Source organism: Lactuca saligna, chromosome 6, assembly GCF_052625555.1.
Source record: "Lactuca saligna cultivar CGN05327 chromosome 6, ASM5262555v1, whole genome shotgun sequence".
NCBI classification, from domain to species: domain Eukaryota; kingdom Viridiplantae; phylum Streptophyta; class Magnoliopsida; order Asterales; family Asteraceae; genus Lactuca; species Lactuca saligna.
Window position 1 is genome coordinate 136375350 of NC_136422.1, and position 13010 is coordinate 136388359.

The 13010-nt window shown below is 27.3% G+C and overlaps 1 long non-coding RNA gene across 2 annotated transcripts; it reads right to left on the reverse strand.

The window, feature by feature from the left end:
• Positions 1–6890: 6890 nt before the first annotated feature.
• LOC145001423 (uncharacterized) lies at positions 6891–9171 on the reverse strand. Of its 2 annotated transcripts, XR_013661565.1 has the most exons (5): positions 8863–9171; positions 8021–8110; positions 7665–7917; positions 7479–7550; positions 6891–7172 (listed from the first exon to the last, which is right to left on the reverse strand). It is a non-coding gene; the product is annotated as an uncharacterized LOC145001423 (long non-coding RNA). The 2 variants fall into 2 exon arrangements; XR_013661564.1 differs by having other exon boundaries at positions 7479–7917.
• Positions 9172–13010: the final 3839 nt, after the last annotated feature.

Sequence of the window (13010 nt, forward strand, 5' to 3'; positions counted from 1 at the left end):
TTTAAAGGTAACAATATAAATTTTTTATATGATATTACTTTTAACTATTGTTGTTATAAGTTATTTTAAATAACATATTTGGAAAGTCATAATCATTTTAATTTTGTTTAAAAAAAATACCTTTTATAAAATTTATTTGATGAGTATCGTTAGTTTCTTTGATTATACTTATTTAAAACAACAAACATTGTTTTTGTTTTCAAAGATAAAAATTATAATTTTATATATAATATTACTTTTAACTATTCTTATTTTAAATTATATTTAAGCTACTTATTTGAAAATTCTTAATGATTATAAAAAATAGTTTCATAGTTTTTATTTTTTGTTAATTTAGAATTACATTTTAGAGTTAACACTATATTTTATAATTTTTAGCTATTTATAGAATAGTCTCTAGATTTTTTTAAGTTGACTTCAATTTTTATTTAAGTTAACCGTTTAATATTATATTGAAATTAATAATTTAATTATTTTGCATAAAATCATAAACTATACAAAAGTTGTGAGTTTAAAATGACAATTGCTCACATACAACAACGTATTTAAACTAATAAGTTAACTATAATATTTTAAAAAGTTAAAGTCGTAATTTTATAAATAAAAGTAAAATATGATATTTAAGTATTGTAGCCTAGTTAATTTATTACTAGAATTTAGATTTTGCATTTATTTAACATTATTAACCAATTTATAATAATTATTAGAAAAAAATTAAAAAGTCATGGTGGTTTCAAAAGCATATGGTGCAAGTAAAATATCTCCTTTATATATATACTAGGCAAATGTCCGCGTGTTGCGCAATGGAATAATTATTTAGTTTAATCTGGAGATATATATATATATATATATATAATGGTAAAAAGAATAGTTAACATTATTTTTAAGCCTATGCTTAATTGAGAAGTTATTATTTTAAAAAAAATAAGATCTTAACACCATGTAATTAATTGATATGGTTTAATCTATTGTGAATAAACCATACATAAAAGTTGTATGCGATTAAATAACATGTATATTCATTGATTTACAGATAATTTATAATAATAAATAATGAAATATTTTTACTATTAGTTTAAAATTTTAAATGTAATTTTTATGTACATATTACTATCTAATTTAATTAATGGATAGTTGATTAAATATGGATTATCATTTGTAGTCGTCTATTTATGTTGAACCTCATAAAAATACATTTTTAACGACTATTGTCAGTTTTACTATTGAATAGAAAAATGGTGCCGTATTTTAAATAAATATAAAAAATCTCATTCTCAATTTATTTGAAGATAGTTACATATTTTAAGTTAATATAAGAAAATCACATTCTAGAGCTAATGAAAAAGAAAAATCCGAGCCAAAAATTTGAACTATAATAAACTTGATTTCATTTACATGGTGTTCAATGGAAGATAATATCGAAGATAAACATCATAAGATATTACATTATATTTAAATTACGGATATCATTTTTGTAAGAATCATTCAAAATACTTGAAACTATAATGCCTAATACAACAACATAGTAACCAAATCACCCTAACATATTTTAAATGAAAATGCAACATTATATATATATATATATATATATATATATATATATATATATATATATATATATATATATATATATATATATAATCAAGCTCAACGCCGAACTCAAATTATGAGAACAAACCAACGAACTCATTAATAACCCTCAAATTCAATTAATTTATCTTCTAATTAAATTGATGCAACAATCTACGATCTAGTAACTATCGCTCGACTGATTCAGAAGTTTGTAGCTTCATCCTCTACATTTGTAGATGTCGACACCATCTCTCACCTCATTGCTCCGATTAAACCTAATTCTCTCGTTCCGACTCCTATCGCTTTCTCTGTAAGTCACATGTCTCAGTCTGATGATAGATAATCTATTTAGTCATTATCAATTAATGAACAAAATAGAGATTGGAAACTTCAACCATTTTTCTGTGAAAAAAATAGGAAAAAAGCAGTGCATCAATCAAATGTATAAGATTTTTTTAACGTTTACTTGAAAAATAACTGAGCTTGTTATATGCAATTTTAATTATAATATGAGATTAATAAAGCCTCATGGTTCAATTGGAACACTAAACTTATTTAAACTAATAAGTTAACTATAATATTTTAAAAAGTTAAAGTCGTAATTTTATAAATAAAAGTAAAATATGATATTTAAGTATTGTAGCCTAGTTAATTAATTACTAGAATTTAGATTTTGCATTTATTTAACATTATTAACCAATTTATAATAATTATTAGGAAAAAACTAAAAAGTCATGGTGGTTTCAAAAGCATGTGGTGCAAGTAAAATGTCTCCTTTATATATATATTAGTCGAATGCCCGCGCGTTGCGCAATGTAATATTATTTAGTTTAATCTGGATATATATATATATATATATATATATATATATATATATATATATATATATATATATATATAATGGTAAAAAGAATAGTTAACATTATTTTTAAGCCTATGCTTAATTGAGAAGTTATTATTTTAAAAGAAATAAGATCTTAACATCATGTAATTAATTGATATGGTTTAATCTATTGTGAATAAACCATACATAAAAGTTGTATGCGATTAAATAACATGTATATTCTTTGATTTACAGATAATTTATAATAATGAATAATGAAATATTTTTACTATTAGTTTAAAATTTTAAATGTAATTTTTATGTACATATTACTATCTAATTTAATTAATGGATAGTTGATTAAATATGGATTATCATTTGTAGTCGTCTATTTATGTTGAACCTCATAAAAATACATTTTTAACGACTTTTGTCAGTTTTACTATTGAATAGAAAAATGGTGCTGTATTTTAAATAAATATAAAAAAAATCTCATTCTCAATTTATTTGAAGATAGTTACATATTTTAAGTTAATATAAGAAAATCACATTCTAGAGCTAATGAAAAAGAAAAATCCGAGCCAAAAATTTGAACTATAATAAACTTGATTTCAATTACATGGTGTTCAATGGAAGATAATATCGAAGATAAACATCATAAGATATTACATTATATTCAAATTACGGATATCATTTTTGTAAGAATCATTCAAAATACATGAAACTATAGTGCCTAATACAACAACATAGTAACCAAATCACCCTAACATATTTTAAATGAAAATGCAACATTTATAAGTATATATATATATATATATATATATATATATATATATATATATATATATATATATAATCAAGCTCAACGCCGAACTCAAATTATGAGAACAAACCAACGAACTCATTAATAACCCTCAAATTCAATTTCTCTTCTAATTAAATTGATGCAACAATCAACGATCTGGTAACTATCGCTCGACTGATTCGGAAGTTTGTAGCTTCATCCTCTACATTTGTAGATGTCGACACCATCTCTCACCTCGTTGCTCCGATTAAACCTAATTTGTTTGTTCCAACTCCTATCGCTTTCTCTGTAAGTCACATGTCTCAGTCTGATGATAGATAATCTATTTAGTCAATATCAATTAATGAACAAAATAGAGATTGGAAAGTTCAACCATTTTTCTGTGAAAAAAATAGGAAAAAAAGCAGTGCATCAATCAAAGTATAAGATTTTTTTAACGTTTACTTGAAAAATAACTGAGCTTGTTATATGCAATTTTAATTATAATATGAGATTAATAAAGCCTCATGGTTCAATTGGAACACTAAACTTATCGCTATACTTATTTCCGATGTCATTACTTCATTCTACATATGCATTGGATTTATGTATATGTTTTTTCATATGGTTTTCTAAAATCAAATGCACAGTGAATAAATATGAGATTATACGAATGAGGAATGAGTTTTGATTTATATGTATTAGGTCATGTCATCCTCATCACATTTGTGAGATAATGATCTAATGCATGAATCACATCACTGACCTGACCGATGTTTTAAACTCATTCACCCATTACAATGTTCTCTAGTATCCACCCCAATATTTTTGTTTTGGGATACATGCTGTAAGAAAAAAAAGAACAAAATTTTCACAAATAAATCATGAATAATGAGTCTTACAACACTTGAAATTTGGACATATAAATCATTAACCGGTGAGAGAATTTTGCTTCCAAATCTTTATACTCATGATGGAGAAAATCGTGTCTTGGAATTACAGTTCTCTGAAAAAAAAAACAAAATGTAAGTTAGTGTAATAACTAAAACTTAAAAATGAAAATAACAAAATAAGAAGATACAAAACACGTTTGATAGAGATTGCTCCAATCTAACTTCCTGTAGGGCGACAATGAAAGTAATGTTCAAATTCTTCTTTAGAAAACTTATGCACAGAACCTTCTATTTGTACCTGCAAAACAAAGAATATTGTCATTTTTTAAAATATTTTTTAATCATCGTTCATCTCGAAAATAGAAAAAAAGAAAAAGAAATAGGCCATAAATCTATTACTATATAGTTATCTTTTAAGAGTGACCATAAAAGCATACAACATGCTCTTTAGATAGATGTGATAATGTATAGTTATCTTTTGATAAGTCTAAACACTTTACTCAGACTATGTCCAAATTAAACCATCCCAATTTCATTAGATATTTAGAAGCAGATACTTACAGGATGCCATCTTTGCGAGTAGTGCACAATTTCATTGCATTAGGTTCTTTCAAACCAAAGGCAATTCATCATCAACCCTCTTCTAGAACTATAGTAATTAAAAACATTAAAATTAGTTTTCTACTATTTAAGTCTATTTATTGTGTGAGAAAAGCTACAACACGAACAACATATAGTGTGCTTATCAGTTTTTTTCTGCTTAAATCCATTCTACAGTTCAATAACATTATTTAATTGCCTTTATGCATATACTTACTCTTATACATATACTTATTCATATATATTTACTTCCCTTATATATATATACTAGCCGTCTACCTGCGCCAAGCGACGGGTGTAAATAGTTTTTTCATAAATTAATTTATAGAGGCGATTAGTTTTTTTTGTGCAAATAGTTTATAACATCTCAACAGTTATCAATAAGAGTCATGCTAGTAGAAACGAAATCAATAAAAATGAAAAATGAAAAGTTAAGATTCTTTATAAATATACATGAATGCAAAACTAATTGTGCATTATTAATAGTAGAACACTTCTTTATGCACCACATTTGATGTATAGACTTCATTATCGTTGAATTGTTCATCAGGGTTCACCAATACTTTTGTATTGGCACGTGATATTCATTTGGATAATGTCACATAAAGTTGACTATGCGAGAAATCGATTCTAGAAAATAAATACCTATATTTGGAATTGTTAATCCCTAAGCTTTATTGATTGTAATCGTGAATCGGCTGATCAAATAATCATTAACTCATCGAAACGATAATAAATTCTCTCTTCTCCATGGAATCGATCAATCAAATAATCATTAATCTCATCAATACTATTATTTCTTGTAGATAATATTGCATGTAAAATATTCAGATCTGTTAATTTCCAAAGATGATTATTTTTCTTTCGACATGTTGTTTATAGACCGCATTTAGTTTCCTTTTAATAGGTTGTTTTCGGTTAAAATAAAAGTTCATTACTATTTGAGGATAAAGTTTTTTGTACATGTTTTTTTGTTAAAATTAGAAGTACGATTATCAAGGTTTTTGTTTAAGAAACATATATCCTATTTCTGGGTAAAGTAAGTTGTCAAGTTGAAGTAAAGATAAAAGTTTGATGATGCTTTTGGTCAAATACAAAAGTATGTCGTTGTTTAATGTTAAAATAAAATGATAACGTATTACTTTTGGTTACAAATTAAATTATATTCATATGTTAATCCCAAAAAGAACCAAAATAAAATTTATAATGGACCAAAAGTGTAGTGCAACCATGTAATGTGGTGGACGACAAATGTGTGAAGCAGTGAATATCTTCCGGCGATTAATTATTTTCGTTAGGCAGTCAATGTTTACATTTGATGATTAGTTCTCTTTAGAAAATTGGTCATACCTACATACCAAACACTTATCGGCTACTATCTTTCACTATTAATAGATATCTAAAATGTAGCTAGATACTATTCAAATCGATGATCTATCGATCTACAAATGTAATATCTAAATTATGAAGCAAAAAATGAAAAATGTATTAATTAAAATGATTTTATTTTATTGGGGGGTGGGGGGGGGGGGGGGGGGGGGGGGTTGTGTTCATTTGAATTTGAATTTTATAGATATTGAAGTTTATATATCTAGAAATAGGTACATGTTTATTAAAACATGAAGTTATTTTTTGAATCGTTTGATTGAATTTCTAATAAAAACTATAAATTTCATACACAAAATCAAATTTAGCTTACAATATCTAGTGGGTTGAATAAAAGTCTTATGGAAAACTACCATTTAGGCTGAAATATCTAAAGGATTGATAAAAATTCTAAAAAAAAATAATCCAAAATAAAACACTAATGTTATGTTAAAATATCTTATGAAAAACTATCATTTACCTTAATGGCAGGAAACTTCGAATGCTTTATAATCTTTCTTTCTAATTGAAATAACTATTAAATTTCTTTGCTAACAGATGAAGAAATTTTCTTTTGTAGTTTACGTAATGGTCATTTCTTTGGAAAATCTTTAATATAACCTATCCATGCCAAGATAACTGGATCCAAGATTAAGCTTATGTTTTTTACTTGTTTCAAAACACCAGGTGACTAATTTTCGTTTATACCAACTTAATTTCATTTTGTAACTGCAAAATATAGCAAGTGACTTTCATTGTTTAGCAAAAAATAGTATCTTACTTTCATTTCTTTCTACAAATAATCATACTTTCACACACAAATAGAGTGACATACATACGATATTTATTATATTATGGCATTGTACTTTCATAAAATAAACCAAACATATTGTCTATCTATTCCCCCAATTATGGTAGACATTCTTCATAAAAGAGAAAGATAGATCAAGGGTACTTAACGGGAAAGTATTAAAAGTCATACTACTTACACCCTTGGTTAAAAGGTTCCAATTGACAACCGTAGGCTCCACCGAAGTAAAAAAGCTCAAGTAAGAAGCCTTGAAAATCCAAATGTGAGTATTTTTTTAATGTAAACCTCTAAAATGTTCCTTCTCCGAATGTTAGGTCACTGTACCTAAGCACTCCATGTAAATCGGTCAAGAAAAGAAAAATCACATTACTAAGACTTCAAACATAAATTGAGGTCAAAGATATAAGAATATAACCAAGGGTAAAGTCATCCATTTTCCCTACAACACCCATTTTGGACCTACACATGTGATTAAGGGCAGAATGGGTATGGTTTTTCTTCCATATCATCCTATCTATATTCTAATTTCCATAATTGATATTTTAAATCTGATTTAGTAAATGAGTCTTAAACATGGGCACTAATTCATCAAACACTAAAGCTGTAAAAATTGTAATCACTTAGAACTACCTCTTTATCATTACATGTTGCCCAAATATGCCTTCCTATGTTTATTGGGTACTCAGGTGTATCATCAACATGCTCAAAAACAATAAAAAGAAAAAAAAAAAACATGTGTTACAATCGAATGTTTTGAAAAGAAAATATACATAATGTCAAATGCAATAAAAAAATAATTTTAGAAGAATAACTTACCTACACTTAAACATTATATCAAACAGGCGGGTGCCTAAACTGAAAATAAAAAGAAAGACCAAATTATCCTTCTTCCATAATTTCTTCCCATTCACCTGGTATTTTTTTTCAAATGCTGGCTAAACGGGCCAAAATCAAATAAAAAATAAGGGAAAAAATGGTGAAATATTAAACGATTATAGATGTAGGCATGTCTTTCAAAGTTACAACCATCAGCTTGATATCCAATCAAGTATCAGACACAAACTGAGACCTGCAAATGGAGAAGAAAAAATAAATAAGAAAGCATAAGTAGAAGATCACAACCAATTGTAATTATCGATTTACATAATGTTGTACAGGGGTAGGTGACAAGCCTGTTTTTTAATCAGAATTTTGATTTCCCACTTGTTTCTTGATAGTCGTTCACATAGTTGTAGTTCCAAAAACAACATCAGAATTATTATCTGAAAGGATAAAATTATGGTCCAATCAAGAATTATCCCTAAAACAACAACTTATAGCATTTATTCTCTGAAACAACCAATGTAGCATGGGTATTTATGTCATTTATATATTCTCTAGCATCCCCAGATTGAGCTTAAACACTTTCTATACACAAAGCTATTCCAATCCCGATTTCCATAACAAAAACATGTATTATAACTGATTACAGAATATGGGACATGGAATAACTTAAACTTACCTTTGGAGTAAGTTTAAGTCATATGGAAATCATCAGCAACATTTTCACCAGCTGGCATTTCATTTGTATCATGTTGCTAAGTGCATTTCTCTTGTTGAGTTTTCTAATTAATATATCGATTTTATTAAATAAAAAACAAACAACCTTTTTATTATAATCAGAGAAGAAAAAACATGGAAGTATGTGTGTGTGTGAGAGAGATACCTTCATCGACATACATGTAACCAAACAAACCTAAGACAAAAACCAGTAAAAAGATTTTTTTATTTCGGTACCTATAATCACACACAATTAGAGAAAGGTATAAGGTTGCCCCTAGAGAGAGAGAGAGAGAGAGAGAGAGTGTGTGTGTGTGTGGTAAGCGGATGACAATACATAGTTTTGGTGAGGGGTGTGTGAGAACTAATAACTTTCACCATCTTGTTCTTGTCCCAACCCAAATCTGATGCAAAATTGAGAAACGAAACAAAACTCTACTAAAGTAAATGTATCTTTATCTTAATTGATGCTTACCTGAGATCTCATGGCTACAATATCGTATGAATGACCAAGCCAAACTAAGATCGAGGCTGACAAATCGACCGGATAAAGAGGATTAGGGTTTGAGATTGAGATTGAGAGAAAGAATGGTGTGGAGGTAGTGAAGGAAGCAGGTGGTTAAAGGCGGTAGGTAGTCAATGTTGAATGAGAGACGAGTGAAGGTGAGGGGGAATGTTATATAAATGGCAAAGAAGATTAACATATGTGCAAAATTATAGGGCAGAAAAAAAGATGATATAACGGGGAGGTTGTTGGACCGGATAAGGAATGCACCTGGTCAAGACCCATCGAGATTAGAAGGTGGAAATTTCTAATGGATAAAAGTGAGACTATGTATTCAGCCTTTGACTAAACATTATAGGATGCATAAAATTATTGTACATATTGCATAAGTACTTGAACGATTTAAAATTCAACATTTGATTAAAAATGCTTTATAAAGTATATAATATATATATATATATATATATATATATATATATATATATATATTCTCTTATACATATGCATATGCATAAGCATATTCTTATTCATATACACATCAATAAACATATTTCATATATTTATTATAATGAATATGTATATAGTTATTCATCATCATATGTATTTACTTGCGTTTCGCATATACCTATTCTTATGTATATACGTATGCTTATTGATATACATATGAATATGCATATGTCATGCATATACAAAAGAATAAACAATTATATTTAAATGCCTTATGAATGTACTTATTTTTATACGTTTCTATTTACATATACGTATTCTTATGTATATGCATATGAATGTAGTTATTCATATGCAAGTTCATATACTTATTATTATGCATATGCATATATTTATTATGATGCATATGTCATATTATAAATATGTATATGCATATATCCATATACATACATATATACATTTTATATGCATATGCATGTATCCATATGCATATGCATGAACATATGTATGTCCATATGCATATGCACATATCTATACACATATGGATATATCCATACTTATATGCATATAACCATGTGCATATGCATATATCCATATGTATATGCATATGTCCATATATATTTATATGCTTATTCATAAACATATATATGTCCACATGCAATGTCAAATAGTCGAACATGTACAAATATGTAATGACCATTTTACCTTTTGTAAGTATTTATTATTTTTTAGATTGAAAGAATGAGTGAATGACTATTTTACCCATCTGACTAGAAGTGATGCTAAATGAACTTTGCATGATTTGAATTTTTCCATAACACTTGTTTTGTAAATACATCAAATTGATTATTCATAGCATTTCTTAACAAAATCAGTCACTTTGGTTTGGTGTTCTCATTCTTCAGTCTGCGTTATAGATCAAGGTTCAAGAGGTTATTGAACACTATGTGGAATTTCCTACAATTAACCAAATTACAACAGATGATATATAAATTTTATATAATAAGTATTAAGTATTGGTTGATTATGTTTCAGAAACTAATATGAGAAAAAAAAAAAAAAAACAAAATTTTTATCAATAAAGCATAAAAAATAACAGTTAGAACAATTTAAATTCAGATATATAAATCATTAACCCTTCAGAGAACTTTGCTTCCAAATCTTTATACCCTTGATGGAGAAAATCGTGTCTTGGAATTAAGATGATTTGAGATAATAGAAAAAACAAACAAACTGTTAGTGAGTGTAACAAGTAAAAATTAAAAAAGAAAATAACAAAATAAGAAGATAGAAAACGTGTTTGATAGATATTGATCCAATCTGACTTCCTCTATGGCAACTATGAAAGTAATGTTTCGTTTCTTGTTTAGAAACCTTTTGTACATGACCTTCTGTTTGCACCTGCAAAACAAAGAATGTTTTCATTTTTTAAATATTTTTTAATCATCGTTCATCCAGAATATAAAAAATGAATAAGAAACGTGCCTTAAATTTGTTACTATATAGTTATCTTTTGAAGAGTGACCATAAAAGCGTATAAAATCTTCTTTACATAGATATGGTACTATATAGTTATCTTTTGAATAGTCGAAACACCTTACTCAGGAATAAATTACACGGATGGCCCTAATGGTTTGCAATAATTTGCATGTTTGGTCTCTAACTTAATTTTTTAACTCGAAAGGTCTCTATAGTTTGTTTTTGTCGCACGCTTGGTCACTGTCTTACCTTAAAAGACTATTTTTCCATTGATTTTTTAAATTTATTTTAATAAAGTGGCGTAGTAAAGGTAAGGCGAGGTGATGTGGAAATGGGATTGGGTGTGTGTTTATTTAAATAAATTAAAAAATTAAGGGCAAAATAGTCTTTTTAGGCAAGACAGGGACCAAACGCGCAACAAAAACAAACAATAAGGACCTTCCGAGTTAAAAAATAAGTTAGGAACTAAATGTGCAAATTATCCAAAACCATAGGCATCATTCGTGTAATTTACTCCTTTATTTAGACTATGTCTAAATTGAACCATCTCAATTTCATTATATATTTAGAAGTACATACTTATAGGGTTCGATCTTTGCCAGTAGTGCATAATTCCATTGCATTAGGTTCTTTCAAACCAGAATCCATTACATCATCAAACAACTTCTAGAACGGTAGTAATTTAAAATATTAAAAATTAATTTTCTACTATTTAAGTCTTTTTATTATGTGAAAAAAGCTACAACATGAACGACATTTAGTGTGCTTAACAGGGTTTTTGGGCTTAAATCCATGGTACATTTCAATAACGTCATTTAACTGTCTTGTGCATATACTTATTCTTATACATATACTTATTCATATGTATTTACTTCCCTTATGCATATACATATTCTTATACATATGCATATGCATAAGCATATGCTTATTCATAGGCACATCAATAAGCACATGTCATATATTTCTTATTATGCATATGTATATACTTATTCATAATCATATTGATTTACTTTCCTTTTGCATATACCTATTCTTATGCATATACATATGCTTATTGATATACATATGCATATGAATATACATAAGAAACATACATACTTACCCAACAGACACATGTTAGATACATAACACATAGCAATGCACGTATATTTTTGAATCGTACTTTCCATGATATTTGAGTAGATTTCCTGAATATAATGTCCTAATAAGACAATTTTAAAGTATAATGCTATGGTTGAGTAGATTTTCAGAGTATATTGCCATAATACGGAAAATGGAAGAAGGTTGCTATAATAGATAAATAATTAAAAGTAGATTATTCTCATAAATAAAGAAATGAAAGATAGATGGTAAGGTATTCATAAATTAAATCATTTTTATCCAAAACTAACGTCGATTTTTGAATCTAGGGACTAAAACTATAATTTACACTTTTACATAATAAAGTAAGCCATTTCTGATTCAGAGCTTCTAAGTCATGGACCAAACCTATCATTTCAGCCATCCTTTTATATAAATTTAGGTACCAAAACTGTAGTTTCAGTGTTGATAACATATAAATTAAAGATAAAAATTCAAATCTTATTTAGCTTCTTTGTAATAGAATAAGCAACATATACCAATTGTTTTACAACCACAACCACAACCACATACACAAACACACCTACATATACATACAGACACACAAATGTGTTATGTCTAAATCTATGAGTCATACCTCGATAGATGAAAATAACAAACAAATTTGGGACACAACATTGAATCCATGAACATAAGTAAGAAGCAAAAAAACATTGGTCTCATGGGTACCTGTGCAAATATAACATATTACCGAGAGTTAAAAAAAATCAAAAGACAAATAGTTTAAAAGATAATAATGGACAAACAATATCTAGTTTCAAAAAGAAATGGAAGCATTTACCATAGAATATAAATTTAAGAATGTACATTGTTGGTATAACAAATAAGCTGCTTGTTTTAACAGCTTAGGGACCAACCATGTAAAAAAATCAAAACTTGGACTAATAACACATAGTAGGGCAAAACCTAAGGACCAATAACATAATTTACTCTTAAAATTTAGATTTTTTGGTGAATGAGGTGTTGTATATGTCATCCTTCATGCTTCTCATCATGTAATCAATTCGAAGAATCATTGTAGCAACTTTAGTTGAAAAGTGTCACACACACAC